Source organism: Clarias gariepinus, chromosome 24 (assembly GCF_024256425.1).
Source record: "Clarias gariepinus isolate MV-2021 ecotype Netherlands chromosome 24, CGAR_prim_01v2, whole genome shotgun sequence".
NCBI lineage: Eukaryota > Metazoa > Chordata > Actinopteri > Siluriformes > Clariidae > Clarias > Clarias gariepinus.
In genome coordinates this window covers 22835273-22850713 of record NC_071123.1, presented here as the reverse complement: position 1 = coordinate 22850713, position 15441 = coordinate 22835273, and the positions used below count along the sequence as shown (strand labels likewise).

Below are 15441 nucleotides of genomic sequence, written 5' to 3'. Positions count from 1 at the left end.
TTTTCACCCACAGAATGTTGAAATTGATGCCACGTTGAAAAAGGTTGTCTTTTGGCATTGGCCCCAATATAAGGCACACCTGTACACAATGAGACTAATACATGTAAAACACAAAATAAGGTGTGTCTATGACCCCAATACAAATGCCTCCCTATCCCAAAAATGTCTGAAGTGAACCAAACAGCGTATGTACAGTATGACATCCACTAAGTCTCTCACGATATCGCTAACTTATTGTGAGTAGTGTAAATACAATTATTTTAATGTGTGTGCCATGGATGATGCACAAAACTTCATGAATGCAGCTTGTTTGTTTATAAATTGCTCTTACTCCTACTCCAGAAAGTAGGAACAAAATGGAACTTAGGAGCTCAGGAGCGATTTCCTACTCTGAGACGCTTAGTAAATATGGGCCCAGGACTCAGATTGAGAAAGACCATGAGCATTCATTTTCACACTCACCATCACACTGTGCGCTGTATTCGAAGCCAAATGACACAAATTCATATTTACTGTATAAAACCCAAACCACTGTCACATATTTTGGAGTTTGTGCTTTCATTGTTCTTGTGATTCAAAGAAAATATACAAAACTTATTTTATCAGTTTGCAATACTTTTTTTTTTTTATATCTCAAATCATTTAAAATGTGTAAAGTTTGATTGCTAATCTACCTCATGTCTCCTGACTTTGTTTAACAGCACTCATCAGAAGTGGAAGTCTTCATTACAGAATTGGGTAAACAATGTGTTGAGGATAAAACCAAAGATGAGTATAGGTAATGTGCCTGATTTATTTCACCTTGCAAGTATGGATAAATCTGTGCCAGATTATTATATAATATTTTTAATTGTTGAAGATGTGGTGGATTTTTTTATTCTCCCCACATCGAAGTTGCCCTAATTTAAAATATTAAACAACTACTGTAACTTTAGTAAAAGAAATCAAAGAAAGACTCCGGTCTCCATACAGATCTGAATGAAGTAAGGACCAAGTTTTATTGCAACAACAAAACAAAGTGAGCCAGCCTTGAAAATGCTTAGAATGTGACTCCAAGCATCGCCAAGAAACAGACTGATGTGACTGTGACATAGGTACCTCTTTTATACAATTTCAAAGGGGCGGAGCACTCACCTAGCCCCCTCCTTTGTACATTTTTTAAAATTTCTTATCAAACATTTTATTTTCCATTAAAATTACATTTTTTATACTACGTCATATACCTCGTCATCTGACTCCACCTCCTACTGATATTATTTTCTATTATAACTTATTTTTCGTATGAATAGATTTCCATTATCTTTTCACTTTTCTTGTTCATTTAAAAAAAAATATGGGGTGGCGCTTACGTCTACTATAAATCTTGGTGCTTCCGGTTTACTCTACAGTTTTCAAGAGACAGGCCATGGGTAAGCATCTCCTTCACGTTATTTTACCTATTTGTCTTATTTCGTCAATTTTGTTGTATTTACATGTTTTATTTTGTTTTCTATAGCTAATCACATCTGCACAAATGATCACTACGTCCCTCCAAACGACTCGGACAGCCAGAGCAGTCCGGTTCACAGCCCTACTGACTACACTCCTACTGAACCTGTCATGGACCGGGCCTCGGTGAGTTTTGCTGAGGATGAGCCCGAGCCATGTGGATCGCTATTGCAGTTTCTAGAGGAGACAGGGCTTACTTTTTTAAAAAAGGATGACTCCAAACCTGGTCCTTCTCCGTCAGTCCTAAAACCTGTTTGTCATGTGAATGTTGGTACCCAGACCGATTCTAAAGTGTCTGTTGGCATCCAAACAGCTTCTACTCCCGCGCCTGTGCCAATTTTAAATCGCGGTTTTTCTGTTTTTGTTCCTCTCACTGATCTTCGAATTGGGTTTGTCGTGCCTCAAAAGAGGGCAGATACTTGAATTTTATGCATTTCATTATGCTATTGATGCTTACCCAGGCCCCCTATATTTTGTACATTTATTTTGGGCCTTAAACTTTGTATTTTTATATTTTTTACTATGTAGATGCACATACTATTTTGTTTTTGTGTCTACTCTTATTAAACCTATTTTTCATATAACTGGGTGTGTGTCCTTTTGGCTATTTGTCTGTGTCTCTTTGATTTGACATATTACACGTGTATCCAATGCCTGTTACATCACAGTAAGGTCTGCTAAACTTGTGTCGTGTCTAGGTTACTATGACATCATGTGCATCTCATATCTAAGATGGCTGCAAGTCTAAGGTTCGTTGGGTACATACTGATGATGTCCTTGTTACTGTGACATCACATTGTCCTTGCCTTAACTCTGTTATCCTCACCTCACCTCTATAAGTCTTGACCAAAATTAATATTTTATTAGTTAATGCTGCATGCACAAGTATATTTAATTAAAATATGCTTACAAAGATATTGACAATATCATAATAGGACATTACTTTTATATTATGTTCAGATTTCTGTTCCCTCATGCTGGTCAGTTTTTGTGCAAAATGACCAAGCTTATTTTTGAGATGGATGAGGAAGGGGAAGTGCTGTACAGAATAGTGTCCAAAAACGGCCTGCATGGCAGATTTCCAAGGTGCAAACCACTTTTAAGCAAAAAGAACAAAAAGGCTCGTCTCAATTTTGCTAAAAAACATCTCAATGATTGCCAAGACTTTTGGGAAAATACCTTGTGGACCGACGAGACAAAAGTTGAACTTTTTGGAAGGTGCGTGTCCCGTTACATCTGGCGTAAAAGTAACACAGCATTTCAGAAGAAGAACATCATACCAACAGTAAAATATGGTGGTGGTAGTGTGATGGTCTGGGGTTGTTTTGCTGCTTCAGGACCTGGAAGGCTTGCTGTGATAGATGAAACCATGAATTCTACTGTCTACTAAAAAATCCTGAAGGAGAATGTCCGGCCATCTGTTCGTCAACTCAAGCTGAAGTGATCTTGAGTGCTGCAGCAGGACAATGACCCAAAACACACCAGCAAATCCACCTCTGAAGGGCTGAAGAAAAACAAAATGAAGACTTTGTTGTGGCCTAGTCAAAGTCCTGACCTGAATCCTATTGAGATGTTGTGGCATGACCTTAAAAAGGCGGTTCATGCTAGAAAACCCTTAAATAAAGCTAAATTACAACAATTCTGCAAAGATGAGTGGGCCAAAATTCCTCCAGAGTGCTGTAAAAGACTCGTCGCAAGTTATCGCAAAGGCTTGATTGCAGTTATTGCTGCTACGGGTGGCCCAACCAGTTATTAGGTTCAGGGGGCAATTACTTTTTCACACAGGGCCATGTAGGTTTGGATTTTTTTTCTCCCTAAATAAAAACCATCATTTAAAAACTGCATTTTGTGTTTACTTGTGTTATCTTTGACTAATAGTTAAATGTGTTTGATGATCAGAAACATTTTGTGTGACAAACATGCAAAAGAATAAGAAATCAGGAAGGGGGCAAATAGTTTTTCACACCACTGTATATCTTTCATTTTTGAATTGGTGTCAATAGATTCTGATGGCAATATCTGCGTTTTGGAGCCTCTTGTCTTATCAGAACCCCCGGCAGTTGTAAGTATCCTAATTTCTGCTGTATTGAGTAGGCTAAGTAATATTATAAAGTGTGCTCAACCAAATGCTCTTCTTCTCAGGATGTAGGGGATGATGACACTATTTCTGCTGATACAGAGAGGCCTATAGAGGTATTGTTATGTATGTAGACATCAAACAATCTTCACATTTTTGTGTCCAGTAACCTATAGAATGCAAGTATATCCAAGTATAAACTTATTCTTGTCTTCCCCCATCACCACCCTCCAGAGTGTGGAAGAGGAGGAGGAGGAGGAGGGTCCATCAACTTCTTCTGCACAGATGAACACAGTTCAGTGATGTACAGTAAATGCCAGAGTTTTATTCAATGTACAACATGATGTAACCCTAAACTACTGTATTTTCAGTTACCCGTAAAGGAGTTATATAGACTGCATCTATTTAAGCAAATAAAAAAAAATAATAAAGAAATGATATACGTGGATCGACAGATCCTAAAGTCCGATATAGAGATAGAGATCCTGAAACACAAGCTACAGGTAAGGTGTGTATTGTGATTCGTGGATTATATAAAAGTTTTTAAAGAATATAGAAATTTACCAGTTGCTTTTTAATTTTTTGGAAATAAAGAAGACCAGGGTTAGGGTTAGGGTTATGTTGTGACTTGTGTTTATTTCATTTATTTATTTATTTATTTATTTTTTTGTGGTGGTGGTGGCTGAATTAATCCGAGAATGTATTGTGGCATATAAGGTCTCGGACCACCCTTCCATGCTGGAAATCTGCAGGGTGGATGGGGTCTTCCTCTGGGTCTTGTATGTGTAGGGCAGGATGTTGTTCCCCTCTAAAAATGGCAATATTATGGAGAACTACACAGCGAAGCACACTTTCCGTACAGCTCTGCATACAGTGGCCTTACTAATATGCTCCGCATCCCCGATATTGTACAGAAAGCTTCCATTAGCAAAGAAACTTAAAGCTGCACATAGTATCTGCTCGGATGTAAGAGCACGGCCACGATGGGTGATATTAGTGATGTAAGGACAGATTAGATTATGGATATATGTAATTGATAGCAATGAAAAATGGTAACGCTCAAACAAAAATGTACGGGGAAAAGACAAAAAATCCACTCTGGGTCTCAATAACCCGCGTAACCCTTCGCGGGTGAGCCTTCTCCTAAATGCGCACGACAACAAACACAGACAGGCTTGAAAACACAGAGTTTACACACAGATTCTGTGAGTTTTTTTGCACGCGCTGTACAGCCGAGGAAACTCTTCAGAAATATTTTCCTCACTTCAGCTGGCTTTTGTCAGCTTGTGTGACACATTGGCTCTTAATGCCATTTACACAGTTTAGTGTAGGATGTAGATAACACTGCTAACGTGCTGCCTTATGTAGCTTAGCACAAACATGTTATTTCCCAGTGGCTAAGCTAATGCCTTATGGAGTTTACAGATGTTTATAAATGTTCTAATGTATTTCACCTTGTTTTGGTTAGCTTTAGATTAAGGGTGCTAATATATGTATATTATCGGTAATGTTATTTAGCACAAACAAGCTAGCTCCAGTTGGCTAAAATACTGCCTTATGTAGCTAAGAGATGTTTATGAATATTTCTGTGGTGTACATGTATATAATGCCTTTTGTTTCGCTTGTATTTACAAATACCTGATTAGGTGTAAATGTTTAGAATGTGTTAAATATGTGTGTAAAGCATGTCCAGTGGATGGTGTTTGCTAATGTCTCTGGTGTAAATGTTTGAGATGCACTGCATGGTCTATGGTCCATCAACAGATATTTGTCCAGCCTATTGTACAGACACAGAGGGGCACAAAAATGTATACACCCTTTCACAATTATTATATATGGCCTTTTTTAAAACTTAAATTGAATTATGGCAGCAGTGTGTAGTATTATCTTTCCTCTAAAAATGTCAGGTGTATCATCATCATCATCATCATTGATGCTGTCACGTGACCTACAGAAGAGATGTGTATATTTTTCATATTGAAGTGTGGATACATTTTTTTGGGCCACTCTGTATATATTGTGCATCCATACCTATTAATTATTAACATTTACTCTGAACAGTATATGCTAACATTTTTTTAGTTATTTGTTTTTAGGAATGTGTCTGCATCACCCTTGCCTTCACCAGCACCTCACATCAGGACACGCAAGCACCGTTCAGCTGGACCTGTAAAGTGGATGGACACACGAGAAGTATCTGTCTGTTCTATCATCCATTTTGCTTATGATGAGGGTGAAATCACAAGGTACACGGACTACAAAGACATTTCCATGTCCTGCCCCGCTGACTGCGTACAACCAGCACATGGGGGTAGGTCACTCTGATCAGCTATTACAGTACTACACTGCACAGCACAAAACAATGAAGTGGTACAGAAAGATTTTTCTACACTTCTTGGACATTGCTGCCACCAATGCTTACCCTGCATGTATGTTTTTGCACATTTTCATCTTGCACTGTTTTACCCTGAATGTACGTCTTTTTTTCTTTCAGTTTTTATTTTGTACTGTGCCTGTTGCAGTTTTACACAGTTTATATTCTACACTGTTTTTGGTTTGCACCATTTTACCCTGAATGTTGTTTGCACGTTTTTATTTTTAGCTTTGCATTTATTTTGAACTGTTCCTGGAATTTGACTCTTAAGTTATTCTAAATAAACCACAAACAAATAATTATTTAGCTGTCCTCAAATTATTTTCTTGTAACACTTTCCTCTGTCCCATACCTGAGTAAAAGGGGTAATTATACAGCTTATTATGCGAGTCTTTGTCTTCTCTGGTGTGAATTACAGAATTATTCATGATCGTTCACGCCTCCTCGCATACGGCCTTTCTAAACAAAAAGTGTCTTAGAAAATTTAAATGAATGTATTGTTTTCTGTAAATGAGTGAGTGAGATGATTGTCACATAATTTTGAAGTAAAACCTCTACACTACAAGATCCAGGTCACAAAAGTCTTGTACACAAATTTCATGAATATGTTTTGTGATCTTATTTTAGTGACTTATTTTTTGTTGTTTTCAAAAATCACGCATACTGTTTTTTTTCTCCAAAATACAAACTTGTACATACATGCTTCTCATGTATTATTGTTGCCCAGTTTGTGCTTAATAAAATGATATCAGACTTTAGATATTTATATGTTTATAAGTGTTACGTGCCGGTGTCGTGCACGTATATGCGCATGCGTCTGCGCTGTGCCGCTCTCTCTAGGTGCGTTCGACTTCATGCGGCGCTGCACAGACCGATCGCCGGCTGACTTGAAGTAGTGCATGCCGGTTAGAAATTTTGTCCGACTTGAACCGGCGCCGACGCCACGTGACGTTCACGTGTGGCATCAAAGTAACGCGAGAGCGTTTCGAGTACAGCCGGCTTGCTCAGCCAGCGCAGCATTTCAGGAGCGACTGCGCCAGGCTGTGATGACGTCACAGCTTCTCATGATTGGCCACATTCACCACATGACGATGATCACGAGTCTTTCGTGCCTTAATCCATATAATTGCATAATAAATCAATTTGCATGCCATTTCGTGAATTTTTTCCTTTAAATTCTTTATGTTGGATTTGTGCATAAGTTTATTGTACTTTTTTCATACAGACCACTTATAGTATTCAGCTGCATATTTAAGTAATATTTTTAATGGAATAACTAAAATGTCACAGAGATTTTAATGTAATGTGGTCAACATTGAATGATGCTGAAATCTGTAGTTGCTGCTTCACTTGCATGTGTTGCATTGTGCTAGTGTGCATTGTCCAGTGAAAAATACAACATTTAGATCACTTTTATACACTGGTATAAATTATAATAAAGACAAATACATTGTGCTTGTGCATCTATGATTTTTCTCGGTAGCTTCACACACCTTGAGTATAGTCCCATGGTCTCTCATTTCGCATATATAAAGACCATGCATTACCAAGTGCAAGAAAAAACAAAATGAATAATATAACAATGAATGTGAAGGACAGCAAAGGAAGAACCTTTACGCTTAAGGTTTCCAAGGAAATTGCAGAAAGAATGAAAACTGGTAAGTAAATGGAAGAACTGGAATAAATACAAGTTAACAATGATGTGTGATTTTTATTAAATTTTTCAACAAAACAACAGCAGTGGTACAGGTATCTTAACAACAGGCAACATTCTAATGGCTATAAATTCTTAAATGCAAAGACAAAAATAAAAACAAATCACAAAACAAGTTTAGAAAGGCATAGTCAATGGAGACCTTCAAGAAAGTTCCAGAGAGAGGACTGTGTGATAGTTTTGAGCATTTCCCCAGATGTTCCTCTCTGATGTCATGGCAAAAGTTACAGCCGTTGACACAAAACAAGGTAAACACTTGTGATGAACAAACACATACTGGACACATAAGTGACAACTAAATTTTCAGCTTTTTCTCTAAATAGCTCCTACAGTATCAGCGATCTAGCTTGTGCTGCAGTGTTCCCCACCTCCTTCTCTACCTCCACTGAGTCACCTCTACCCCTAAATCTCAGTTTTGTGAAACCACCAACCAGCCAGTGCCCTGTGCAACAGACACCTATTAGCCAGGACCTACCGACTACCACCCTAAAAACCGATGCAGTGGGTGGTAATCCTTCAGGAGCCAGAAACCCATCCTCCGTCCAGATAGACCGCCCTGAATCACAAGGTATGGCACCTAAGACTGGAAAAAAGATGCATGTGTTTGCAGTGGTAAAAAACTTTTTTTCAGAAATCACACACAAAATGACGTTGCTACTTTTGGACCTTACAAAAACCTTATAAAATGTCTATGTACTTTTATTGTCATCTTTCCAATGTTATAAATTGCCTCTTATTTTCAGTTACAATTTCAAAATGCACTTTGAGGTGACACTTCAGAGCTCTTGCCTTGCCTTTGTTGCACTTTCATACAATTTTACTAGTAAGTCTTACAGACTAAATTATATTAACTGTCTACAATTTTTAACTTTCACTGAAATGATTGCATGTTGGTACTGCAACATAAGACCTAACATAACACCACTAAACAAAACATAATTTGATTATATATGAGCTTGATTTGTAAAACAGTATTTGTTCAGTAACTTTAAAATGAAATGATTTACACATGCACATATATTGTTTATAAACTTACCGTCGTTGTTCATCCTGCTGCATTTCTTCCAACAAAAAAAGGTATTTCTATAGCTTCCAGTTCATCTGCAATAAAGTAGGCAAACGCCACATGATCTGCCATGTTTGAGGAGGCAACGAGATCCCCAACGTGTCCGACTTGACGGCTCCGTTTTCAGCTCCTCCCCGACTGCTTCCGGCTAATCTCGCCGATCGAACTGCACAGCGCAGCATGAGCTCGAACGCACCTTCTATCACCCTTCCTTCTCTCTCTCGCTCTCCTTGTTACCGGAAGTCCCGCCCTGATTGAGCGTGCCGTGACGTGCGACGGGGATTGGCTGGCCCTGGCGCAGCACGTCCTTTTAAGCTGGCCGATGAAAGCCGGAAGCGCGCGCTGATGTTGGTTTTTGGAGATGTTGAGTGGTGTTGTGTGTTTGTGTATGAACCATGGCTGGACTGGCCATAGGGCATACCTGGCATTTGCCCGGTGGGCCGATGGTGATTTTCGTCTTTTGTGGGCCGGCCGCCGATGTTTTTTTTTTTTTTTTTTTGTAACGTTATAAACTATTAATGGTGGCGGATTGGCCAATTAGTCATGATCGACTCTGGGCTGGACCAATTACAGCCGAGGGGGTCAGATGCACCCTCCCCCTTGCAACGGCTCAGCAATCACATATCATTGCTGAACAAAAATGGAGAACAAAAAACGCAAAGGAGCAGGAGGAGCCGAAAAAATTTGGGCCAAAAATAAACTAGCCCTTCAGGCAGATGCTGCCAAATGTGCTAAAATATCACAGTTGTTTGGTGGCAACTGTGATACAAGTGATTGAGGCCAGCAGCCGCAGGTTGAAGAGGGAAAGGGGAGGCAGGAGGAGGAGAGACCCGAGGCGGCCGCCGGTGCTGTGTCGAAGTTGGTTCCCCCATCAGGATACGTTTTTTTAGCCCCACCCCCGTGAAATCGGCACAGGAAACGCGCATTTAGGAGAAGGCTCGCCCGCAAAGGGTTATGCACGGACCACTGAGCTTCTACGGAACGCAGTAAAGGCCAAAAAGGACATTGTTAGCATTTTTTAATCCCCTGACGAACTCTAGCCATCAGGGGTCCGTTCTTCGTACGTCGCTAACTCAGTTAGCTGGATTTGATTGTTGTGGATTTGTCCTAATCTTGGATTGTTTCGTTCTTCGATGCGCTTTTACCATTTGTTGTCATAGCAACATATCCGTAAGCTTGAACCTGCTCGGGAGCAGGTTTATTTCATGTAAACAGGATTTAGCCTGCGCTCCTGGCGGGTTATGATTGGTTGAAATGGCGAGGTCACATCTGATTGGTTAAAGAGCATGACCGACTCACGTGGAAAAAGAAAAGTATATGCCCCCTGCCATGGACTCCCCCACCCACACACACACACACACACACACACACATAATCGCTATCAAATATTATATATGAATATAAATGCATAGGTTTATTATTATCAAATATGATATTAATATTATAATAAACCCTAGGCACGAGACAGCCGTCAAGACCATTAATACAAATTCTTGTATAATGTTTATTTTGTAACATTTATTTTTCAGGGGTTTGTCATAAAAATATGCTAATAAATATTTATATATATTAAAAATTAATATTTTATAATGATAAATTGGACGAAACTAATTTTATTATAAAATAAACAATATAAAACTATACATAATATTTCTGTTTTTTCATATACAACATATTTATTTTCATATTGCTTATCTTATTTTATTGTCTCATGTAATTTGTAATTTGTAAACCATTAACCTATAAATTTATGTTCTAATATAATATTTGATAGCGATTATGTAGGGGGGGCAATCCATGGCAGGGGGGCATTTCAGCGCATAACACGTGTTACAAAAAAAAGTTGAGCCGGTCTTTTTCCATTTCGTCAACCAATCGGAGGGCTTGTGATCAGTGTTTCTACTGTCGATGCATATCGCCTTTTAAACCAACGCACGAGCGCGCAATAATCCTAGACAACTCAATCCAGCTACACTAATCATCAACAACAGGTGTGCTCGAAGAACCGACTTAGCCGGATCGTAATTAGCACGATGATCTCATCTTAGATGTGTCAATTCATCTCGGATGTGTCAAGCGACGTACGAAGAACGGACCTCAGGATGTGTTTCCCTTGTTATCTTGGACATATTTAGAATGATGAACCTCGGCTGAGTCACTTGTAGACTGTAAACATGTCAGTACATGCGTTGTATTGTTTATATTTAATCACTGGTATAAACTACCCATGATTTGTTTATACTATTTTATACAGTATATATTAAATATAAAGAAATGGACCACTACGAGTGCTTATTTCTTTCATATGCAGTTTAGGTTTATTCAAATAATGTGACCTAGTTAATTGACATCACGCGGATAAAATGCTAATTATCTCGCATAATAATAATAATAATAATAATAATTATTATTATTATTATTTTTTTATCATTATCATTATTATTATAGTTGTTATTATTATCATTATTATTATTATAATTAATAATAATAATTTATATATAATAATAATAATAATAATTATTATTATTATTATTAATGTCTTGAGACTGTATCTGACGGGTCTCTATTTTGGCATTATGGTTTTGCTGAAAAGGCATATTTGATATGAAATATCAGACAAAATACTAACATGTTTACAGCCTACATGTGACTCAGCCGAGGTTCATCATTCTAAATATGTCCAAGATAACAAGGGAAACACATCCTGTTGGCTAGAGTTCGTCAGGGATTAAAAAACACTAACTGTCCTTTTTGGCCTTTACCGCGCTCCGTAAAAACTTAGTTGTCCTCGCATAACCCTTCGCGGGCGAGCCTTCTCCTAAATGCGCGTTCCCTGTGCCGTTTTCACGGGGGTGGGGCTAAAAAAACGTATCCTGATGGGGGAACCAACTTCGACACAGCACCGGTCCAAGTGGCAGAAATGAACTTGAGGTGGCATAAGTAAAACCATAAAAAAACTTATAAACCAAGTAGGTGTAGCTTATTTTCGTTGTGCTTGCTAACTTTTTACAGTCAGTTACAAAAACTCCTACTGTGTACTAGTTAGCATGATGACAGAGTTTCTATGCTGGTGCTATGATGTTACTGAGAGTGAATTATTGATAAGGTTAGTTAGTATGGGTTGCCAAACGTAAAAAACGTAATTTACGCGTTACGTATTGAGGTGAAAAGGAACGCGATTTGTCCTGTATTTTAGCTAGAATGAAAAAAACAAACAAAAAAAAAAAAAAACCACAAAGCTGGAGTTATCCTGTGACTTTACGCTGCGCAACTGCCTCGGCTTCTCTCATTCTCTCCCCCTCCTGTTGATCAGCATAAAAGCTGCTAGTCATGATGGGTTTGGATATGTGAGAGAGAAACATAAAGGTGAAACCAGTAGGTTTACGTCCTTATTGAATCATCAGAGTTGAACAGGTGATGGAGAAACAGGTTGATCTTTTAGGTGACATGCATGAGTTGAAGGGAAGTTATGAACTGTTTCTGAAGTTATGAACTGTTAGACAAATAACACCAGAATCCTTTTCTACATAGCTGACAGCTGGTAACTGTGCGGGTCTAGCAAAGTTTTGCCAGGGGGCCAGGTAGGGCATTAACAAGGAAAGGGGGGCACAAAGAAATACTTTTCTTTCTTATTCTCATTTTAAATGTCTAGCTTTTAAATAATTATCTGAATCTTACAACCAAAGCGGTCATTTGATGTTAAATGTATAGAAATCCATTATCATTTATAGTAAATATTAAGTTTAAAAATATTAAGTCTCTGTAAGCCCAGTAAGCTTACCATCTGTGCAGTCTGAAATTATGTCGAAGAAAGATGTTGAATCTATTTAATTATTGTAGAAAAATAATTGATTTCTGTGCACATGTGTGTTATGATCTAGCTGGTTGTGGCAGCCCAGGTCTCTGGATGACACTCCAGCGATTGTGATCTCTGTGTTTTGTTGTGTTGTCAGTTCTTGTGCCATGTACTGTGTGTAAAATGGCATCAAAAATTCTATTAAGTGTTATTCTTTTTCAACTTTCTTTCTCTGTCTTCTTTCACTTTTTAAAGGTTGCCATGTTTAAAAAAATATTTTGTGCTGCCATGCCGTTTGTTGATGTGGTAAATAAATAGTTTATGAAAATATCACTAAATCTGTAATTTATTAATTTTAATACTCATTATAGATCATGTCTCACCTCTAGTCTTCTGTCTTAATTTCAGGTTTCCACCATGTGTTGTAGATAGTTCAGGAGGTTAACTCGACCAAGCAGTCTTTTGTTTTCCACTAAGTACTGTTTAGAATACCAGAATAGGGAGGATGGTGTAGGTTTAAGTTTATTAGATTGATACATATATACCAACAGTACAGTGTACATCGCTGTCAGAACAGCGTTTGTTTTCATTCAAAGGCTTTATGGCTTTGCCAATAATACCTAGTGGGCCGGTCTCTGGTCAAAATGCCCGGGCCGATTTTTTTGTCCCAGTCCAGCCCTGGTATGAACTGTTGGGTCGCGCCAGTATTTGTCAGTTGGGGTGTTAGAACATGTTTTTTTTTTTGTTGTAATTAGTTTTTTACGTTTGTATATACTTTTTTTTTATGGAAGCAGTAGGGGTTTGGTGCCATTTTTGTTAAAAACCCGTTTTCTCCTGTTTTTTGTTTAGGTAGGGAGTTAGGTTAGCCTGTGTTTTTGGTTTATAGTTTTTTTTGTGTGTAGGTTAGTTAGCTTACGGGAGGAGATAGGGACGGGGTTTTGTTTATTGTTTTGGCCTTGGCCCGACTCTGAAGCCAAAAGCTTCCTGTGTGTGTGTGTAAAAGAAGCAAAAATAAAAGACCACGCTGTAAGGGTCCACCACCAGAGGTCACTGTTTTTTATTTTGTAGCTTTTGTTGGCTGACTCAGTTTCCCAGCAGGCACCTCGGTCAGGTGATGCAGTGCACACCTGAACCGAGGTAGCCATCAATCCATCTATAAATAGCTGTTTAGACTGGGAAACTGGGTCGAGCATTTTTGTTTTTACCACTGTCATGTGTGTGGGCATTTTGTTCTGTTTTCTATGTTTAGTTTATTTTGATTTTAGTTGTGTTGACTTGGGCTCTCTTATTGCCAATGTTTGTGTATGTTTTGTGTATCTGTGTTAGTGGAGCTGATTCAGTCCTGTCCTAAATGTATGCGAGTACTGTTGTTGTTGTCCTCCTGTGTTCTTGTGTGTTTAGCTAGAGTCAGGTAAGTAGCTAGGTGTGTGTTTGGCTAGGAGTGTGTTTATCTAAAATCTATGTTGCGTTAACTAGCATGCTTCTAGTCATAGCCCCTTTGTGTCTCTACCTATCCTGTGTTTCCTGTCTCCCTAGTGTCCCAGTGAGCTTGGCCTTGGAATGTCTCCTAGCCTAGCCACTGGGTATCCCTTGTCTCTGTGTTTCTGTGCCCCCATTCCCTATTGTGTGTAGATCTATTAGGTAAGTGTAGCTAAGTGCATGTTGGTGCTGAAAACATGTTTAGCTAGTTGTATGTGTAGCTGACTGCCATGGTTAAGAGTGATCTTAACCATGTTTAGCTAAAAGCCATGCCTAGCTGACTGCCATGTCTTTAGCTCTACTCTCTACATGTCTCCCCTAGTCTTTCTCTAGTGTCCAGTTCCAGCTCCACGCATAGTTTGTGTGTCCTGTTATTTTTGTCCTCCTTCTGCCTGTTTCACGCCACAGGATGTGTTCGTCCTCCAGTCTGTGTCTTGCCAGAGAGCCCCTGTTAGCACAGAGTTTAAGTATTGTTTGGTTGTTCCTTTGTGTCTATATTTTGTGTTTAATGGTTATTAAAGACTTTTTTTTTTTTTTTTTTTTTTTGATTACACACCCCTTTGCCTCTATGCCTGCTCACTGCCCACGGTGATCAACACCTGCCACTACACCCTGTTTGTGACACACGCACACACAAACCTGGTTATAGAGGTTTCTCTCTATTTTATTTCTTTTGTTGCGTGTCTGAACCTTAGACTAAGGGGTCGTAACAATAAGTAACTGAAAAATACACAAATGTCAGGACATGTCAGAATCATTTCAGGGCTCCAAAACACCCTCAGACTCATAAGAGTTAATGGTAATAAGTTCTGATATTTCATAATCCATGATCACTATCTAACTTCATACAGTGTAAGAAGTAATGGCTCCCCTATAAACAGTTGAGTTTTTAAATTTCTCTGATCACATACACTTTAGAAAATAATTAATTATATTGGTCTAAATTCATCATGGTGCATGCCATAGAGATTTTGGTTGTGTGCATGTTACTACTGTGTTTGTTCTACCGCCGCGTGTGCACAAATTGTGCAACCATACATTTTTAGCCAAGACATAGATTTTCCATTCTATGATACATTAGATTTGAAGTGTGTATACAGTCAAAATCTAGGTTGTGTGTACGTACATTCTACCCTACTTGTTGTGAGGTGATGTCATGAACATGCAAGGTTTGTCTTCTCTGTAGGTTACTGGGTTTCTGATTTAAAGATTGAGGGTTCGAGCCCCAGTACTGCAAGGGCCTTAACCCTATTTGCTCCAGGGGTGTAACACCTTTCTCTGGTGCTACTTTACCTACTAATCCATAGGGTTTTATTCTTTGCTCTTTGTATCACTGCAGTGTTGCACACACACTCCTACTCTCACTCACACACACTTTTGTGTGCATAAAGAAATCAAACTACCCTCACATGCACTATGGCATTTAGATACAACACGCCGCTTCCAC

General features: G+C 38.7%; 1 long non-coding RNA gene across 1 annotated transcript; it reads right to left on the bottom strand.

Annotated features, from left to right (window-relative positions):
- Positions 1 to 7630: 7630 nt before the first annotated feature.
- On the bottom strand, positions 7631 to 9093 carry LOC128512120 (uncharacterized). Its single transcript, XR_008356247.1, has 2 exons — positions 8690 to 9093; positions 7631 to 8236 (listed from the first exon to the last, which is right to left on the bottom strand). It is a non-coding gene; the product is annotated as an uncharacterized LOC128512120 (long non-coding RNA).
- Between the last annotated feature and the right edge of the window lie 6348 nt (positions 9094 to 15441).